General features: G+C 32.9%; 1 pseudogene; it reads left to right on the forward strand.

Moving 5' to 3' along the window:
• The first annotated feature begins 4,383 nt into the window (after positions 1 to 4,383).
• On the forward strand, positions 4,384 to 4,483 carry LOC122127414 (annotated as a pseudogene).
• The last annotated feature ends 2,021 nt before the right edge of the window (positions 4,484 to 6,504 follow it).

Below are 6,504 nucleotides of genomic sequence, written 5' to 3' on the forward strand. Positions count from 1 at the left end.
CAAAAAATAATATCCTTATTAACATGAGGTAGTGAAGACTTCTCTTATTACATAAGCCAAAAAGTTTGGGATCAGAAAAGAATTGAGAAAATTGAAAGGGTAAGAAAACAATGTTCTTAGAAGCCCTATCTAAGCATACTGACTTCAGCAGTGGAGGGAGGCCAAAAATTTTGATATAGATTGTCTTAATATTTTTGCTACCTAAAGTGATTTTACAGAGCCTATTTGGCTCACTATAATGTAGAACAGTTTGAATGAGGACAGGAAAATAAATTCTACGTCCAAATGAGGCAACTTAAAAGAGTTTTTAAAGAGAAACCATGAAGATGTAGCGGAGTGGGGTGGGGAGGAGATCTTATAGTCTTTCAGCTTCACTGGACTTGAAGTCAAGAAGCTGTGCTTAATTGGAAATCAGGGAAGAGCTAAGAGGAGAACATAGAATTAGGACATAGAAGCATTGTCCTTTGTAATAGACACTGTTACCCAAGGTATGGATGATTTAACTCTATTCTGTTCCATACATCTTGCTGAGCAAATGCAAGACCAAGAAAAAATAATCTATTGAAATAATTTTGCAAAGAATAACTTCACTGATCCTGATATGGTATCTAAGGAGAGTCTTAAGAGAGAACATAAAAGTGGAGTATACTTCGGTTTCCTCTAAGCATCTTGTTAGCAAAATATATCTTTGAGGTTAGAAGTGATTGAACCAAAAAGTAGTGGAGTACTTATTTTTGTGGAACTTTAGACACAAGAAGACTTTCAAGGTAAAAGAAAAAAAGTATAGCTAAATATTTGTGATCACAGCTTCTTGGATCGGTTTTTTGGAGACAAAGTTTTACATTAGAGTTTGTCCTCATTAACATAGATGTTGGATTTTTGTGGCAACCAAATGCAACGGTGAAGCTTAATGGACTCCCTTGGACAAGTAAACAGCATGGTAGAAAAAAAATGGCAAATAATATTTAGTAAATTAGTTTGGCTAATTATTTTGCCAGAACAAAGAATGAAAGATGTAATTCAAAATCACTTGACTTAAAAGTATGAAGAAAGAGTAGTGAAGAGAGATGAGAGAAAACATAGAGGACTCTTCTGTCTCCAGTGGAGTAATGGATTCTTGATCTTGTTTCTTCCATTCTATCTTCACAAGCTATCAAGTGTGGCTGAGGACTGGAGTATCCATTGCAGACAAAGAGAACTCACAGAAGAAAATATTTGCAGCAGATGTAGGTGATTCACAACTTTAGACAATCTACTTAAATCTGTTCAAAATTCTCTGCTACCCCAAACTGCCCTCTTTGAACAGCTTTGTTTGCTATTCCCAAGACTACCCTTTATGAACTATTTAAAATTTTGAGAGGTCATATACATCCTCTCTAGAGATTGCTGTTTGGTTGTGATTTTTGTGTGTTTTTGTTTATTGTTGTGTTTTTTAATTAAATTTCAAAAGGTTGTGCAAGTGTATTGCAATAAATATGTCCATCTAATTGTCCAATGCTCCTGGATCAGAGTGACTCCTTCTATCATTCTCAACCAACCCCTTCTCTAAGATGTATTTCAGAATTATCACTTCCTTTATCACATGTGTACATTGTGTATTCTAGCTGTACTTGCCCCTTGTTCCATTTTTCATTCATTCTGTCTTTACTATTATTCTTCTCTGGTTTCAACTTCCTGATAGTCATTCTGTTAAACTGTTAATATTTTGAAAGGTTTATATACTATCCATGGAGTTTCAATCCTGCATACACTTGAACTGATGTCAGCTTATATTTCCATAATTCATTCATCTGCAATAACAATTTGCAAGACTGGAGATGTGAAGCACCTAGACATGATTTTATTCTCATCCATTTGTAAGATTAATCTTTAGTCAACAAGAAAGTTTAAAAATGGCTTAGAATATATTCCTAACTACCAAATTTTATAAATGGCTTTGAAAAAGGTTTGTGATTATTTTATTTTACATGGGATAATATTTTCTACTACCTATAAGTTTTGGAATAAGAAGAAGACTTGGTAGAAATAGAAGACAGATTTTATGTTTGTCACATCTCTGATGAGTACCCATATTCATGACTTTAAGTCATATTTCTTACTATGTTAGACTGATAGGTAAAACATAAAACAACATATGATAAAGCAACTATTTGTGACTTTTTAAAATGTACCTTAGTATGTGATTAAACTTACTTTATTAGCTAGTGTTTGGGTTTGAATTATGGGAGGTTTTTCTATTTGACATATTTCTGTAAGGCACCTACTGAACAACACAAATGGTGGATGGTACTATTTCTACACTTTAATGAATGGTTGAACCTGTTTGGCATTAGTGCTGGGTAAATAAAACAACTCTATTGTAACTTGCACCCTAAACTTGAAAAATTTGTAATGTCAATATTGTCTACTTGTCAAATGTTATTTTGGTGAATGTGATTTTTAAAAGATTATTTGAAAAGGAATCTGTTTTCAGGAGATTAAGTGTAGGTTATCGTTGGTTTGAGAATGATAACATTTTTATTCTACAGAAACAAGTTTTACTGAAGTACCAGTATTTTGAAGCATTAACGATCTTCTCAATTAATGTTTTTGTGAATTATATTTGACCTGTAAGTCAAGTTTTCCTAGCCCTGGTAGACCAATTATGGATCTATCCTTCTAGGAACTATTTTTTTTTTTGCCTACTTATGCTGGACTGAAATCTTTGAGTTATCATTCGAAGAGGGGTATTAAAAATAATTTTGTGACATTTGTGATCTTGGTCACTCATATGGGCTGGTCATCTGTAAACTGAAAGTTTGAATTACTGTACTTTCTCTCAGATTTTGTGATCTCATCTTTCATTTTAAGTTGCATTGCATTACACAATTGCTTACCACTAATTCCGGTGTCATAAGGAATTGAGATGGATTTTCAATTACTTTCTGTTGGCATGTTTTATGAGCCTAGGTGAGAAATCTTCCCCTTGTTATCAGATGAAGAGGATAACTAAGACCTGGGATCCTAGGACCCGTGGATCCTGCAGAAGAATAATACCTTTTAGATATCATATCAGCAAAATTTGGGTACAATCAGTAGAAATGCTTCAGAAATATAGAGAAAAACATTTTGCAACCAGTGAGTTAAAACAATAAACAGAGCAGCAGAGTAAAATCCCTTATAGATTAGAGGAAAACAATTGTTTTTTGTTTACAATGTGAATTCAGAAGACCAAGAATACTTAGAACATATCACAAGTTTATACCAAAGACATTGCATTGATACTTTTTATATTCTAATGTACATTCTAAACCTTATTCTTTATATTCCAATCTATTTATTGTAATAAATATCTATTTATTTGTCAAATTATCAATTAATTCTAGTAAGTTTCACTGTGTGAAATAAAATATCAGCACGTATAAATATAAAATATATAACTATAAAATATAAGAAAAAAGGCACATGTTTTGCAATGTTCTGTTGTGGTTAGGGTATCAAAGGCAACTGTATTTTAAAATATTATTCCATTATTTCTACCTCAGTGTTTGGTAGAGTTGGACCTAAAGCTTTACCATTTGGAGATTTACAGCCTAGAGACAAGAGGAAACACTGTGATTAAAACATTACCAATTTAAGGCCTAATATCGAGGAGAAACATATAGACTTCTCTTTTAACTATGAAAATATTTGATGAAAGAAAGGCAGTAGTGTAAATTCCTGCCTGGATGGATGGTAGACTGGCCAGGACATTTGGTAATCATGCATGTGAAAATTTTTTTCACCTTCTTGGCTTTAGCTACTATTGAAATGTTAGGTATAAAAAACAATTATATTTTGATAAAATACCTTCTAGCCTAAATGATTCTGTCTTAACTGTTTATCTCTCTATGATCCCTTTTAACTAATATTAGTTTTGTTCCAATAAGAAAATCTATGCTGTCAGGGTAAGATATTCTGGTTGGTCTGTTGCTACAGGGAAGAAGAATAAAGGGTCAGGTAGACATTTGTACCAATAAGACATCATTTAGAAATTTTTAAGCTGCAGAAGTTTAGAAGTAGCTCTTAAGCAAGGCTTACTTTGAATCCATTAGCTCCACAAAGCTAACTCAGTTTATAAATAAGTACTTGAAAAACAATCACCTTTGGACCTAGCTATAAAGGCTTCAAAGTATGATCAAATTTAAAATGAAAAAGACTTAAAATAGTCATTGACAAAAAAATTGCAAATGTGAGCAATCGACCAAACAATATAAGCTTTTCCCAATATACACAGAATTTTAGAGAATTAAGATCAATAACATTTTTAGGAACAATAAGGTTTCCTAGTTACAAACAGTCAACCAAGGATATATGCCTGTATAAAGATTGCATCAATAACTACTTAAATTTACAGGATACTACATGCTTCAGCAGGACGTTTACCCAAATTACTACAATATAGAGATTATCATGGCACTTGCACAAGGATGATATGAAAATTTGTGAAATATTCCATATTTTTCATTCTTGAGATGCAAGAAATGAAAAACAGTTATTAAAAATTGATTACAAAAATACAAGTCGTTATGTCGAAAAATAAACTTTACAACTTTGTGCGGGTGGAGGGGTAGAGGGAGGATTGAGTGGGGGAGCAAGGGAAGGATGGGAATGGATGGGAAGGGTAAATACAGGAGGAGGCTACAATGCTTGATAAGAAATGTACTCATTATCTTGCCCATGTAATTGTAACCCCTCTGTACAGTATTTTCACAATAAAAAATTTAAAAAGGCAAATGTAACAATATATGTAATTCATTGAACTGAAAGTTAGTTTGACATCAGTGCGTTAAATCCTCACCTTAGAATGGCCTTTACATAGCATAATCTTTACAAAACATTTGAAATTGGATAACATTGTCATTTTATCCCAAAGAAATAAAATACTATAAGGACCTAGGAAAAAAAAGGAATCTTAAACTTTTTCTGTATGGAATGCTATCTGAAATAACACATTTATTAACGAACCTATATATTATAAAACAATATATAATTCAAAGTATTATATCTAGGAGAGAATTAAATAGATTATGGACATTATACAAACAAAATACAGAGTATTTTAAAATATACTTTTTTCATACAAGCACCAGAAATATTTTTAGTTTCTGTACTACTAATTTCAATAGATAAGTTAAAGTGATTTCTGATTTAAAAATCACAAACCCTGCAGAAATCATTATAGATGTATACAAACAACTCTTGAATACATTTTGACATCAAAGTCAGGCAATTCACTTGAAGAATACTATGGAATCCATGAATTTTTAAAGTAAGATATTGCTGTTGCTTTGTATTGTGAAAATATTTTGTACAGACACAAAGATGGATTGGCATTTTTGAAATTTAAGAATCTTAACCAAACCATTATGAGTTAAGAGAACAATTTTTACAGCCTTCCACAATTTAAAAGAGGTAGTGATACATATTTATCCTTTTGGCAATATTAAATGCAGTTTCTTCCAAGTTGTTCTTCAGACCTGGTTTGATATAATGCTTCCATAGAAGGCGATCCAGCATATCTTTGCTATTTCTATTCCAAGCAGCAAGATGCAAGGGAGTCAAGAGGACTTTAGTTTGGGCATTGGTATCTGACTCAATGTGAACTAAGAAAGCAGCCACTCTGGTATTATTCAACATATAAGCACTGTGCAGGGGTGTCTAGCCATTCACAGTAATTGCATGAATATCTGCCTTGAGCCACCAACTCATGGACAATGTCTAAGTGCCCACTGGAGGCTTCCCGATGAAGAGAGGTATACTCATCATCATCCCTAGTATTCACATGAGTGGCCTTTTAGGAAAGCAGTGTCTGCACTGTAGTAAGCCAATTATTTTCAGCAGCCCAAACAAAAATTTGCTTTAATACTTCTCCATTTTTTTTTGCAAATGATACCATTCCTCACTTTTTCATCTTGTTCCTTGTCTTCATCAGAATTGCCTAACCAGAGACAGTGAGTACCAGTGGGAATGGGGTGCCCATGTATTCCCTAATAGTTCACGTTGGTTGAACTGGTCAGAAAAATCCAGTGAATTTTCTACATCTGTTATTTCACCATGATTTTTTTATCTTTTTCCAATTTTACTATTGGAAATTATTCTAACTGGAGAGTAGGGAATTGATAGAGAGCAGAGGAAAGGTTTTCCTCCATATTCAAAGGTACAGACTGAAAATGGGACCAGTGGTGTCTTCATGTGCAGCTTATTATAGGAATGAGAAAATATGAAATAATGCCTTCTATGTAAATGATTTGGGAAATGGCAGAGCAGAAAGTGAAATGATGCAACCAAAAATATAAAAGCAAAATTAATTAGGATAATTATGGAGCTGTCACATTATCTATGAGAACCATGAAAGGGAGAGAGGAAGAGAGAGACAGATGTGCAATGACCTAGCTAGCCACAAAATCCATGCCTCTGATCAATTTATAGAGCAAACAATTTTATTTTTTAAAAGAGATGGAAATGGAATTTATGTATTTACTT

Source organism: Dipodomys spectabilis, unplaced genomic scaffold (genome assembly GCF_019054845.1).
Source record: "Dipodomys spectabilis isolate Male_0828 unplaced genomic scaffold, ASM1905484v1 ptg000300l, whole genome shotgun sequence".
Taxonomy (NCBI): Eukaryota; Metazoa; Chordata; class Mammalia; order Rodentia; family Heteromyidae; genus Dipodomys; species Dipodomys spectabilis.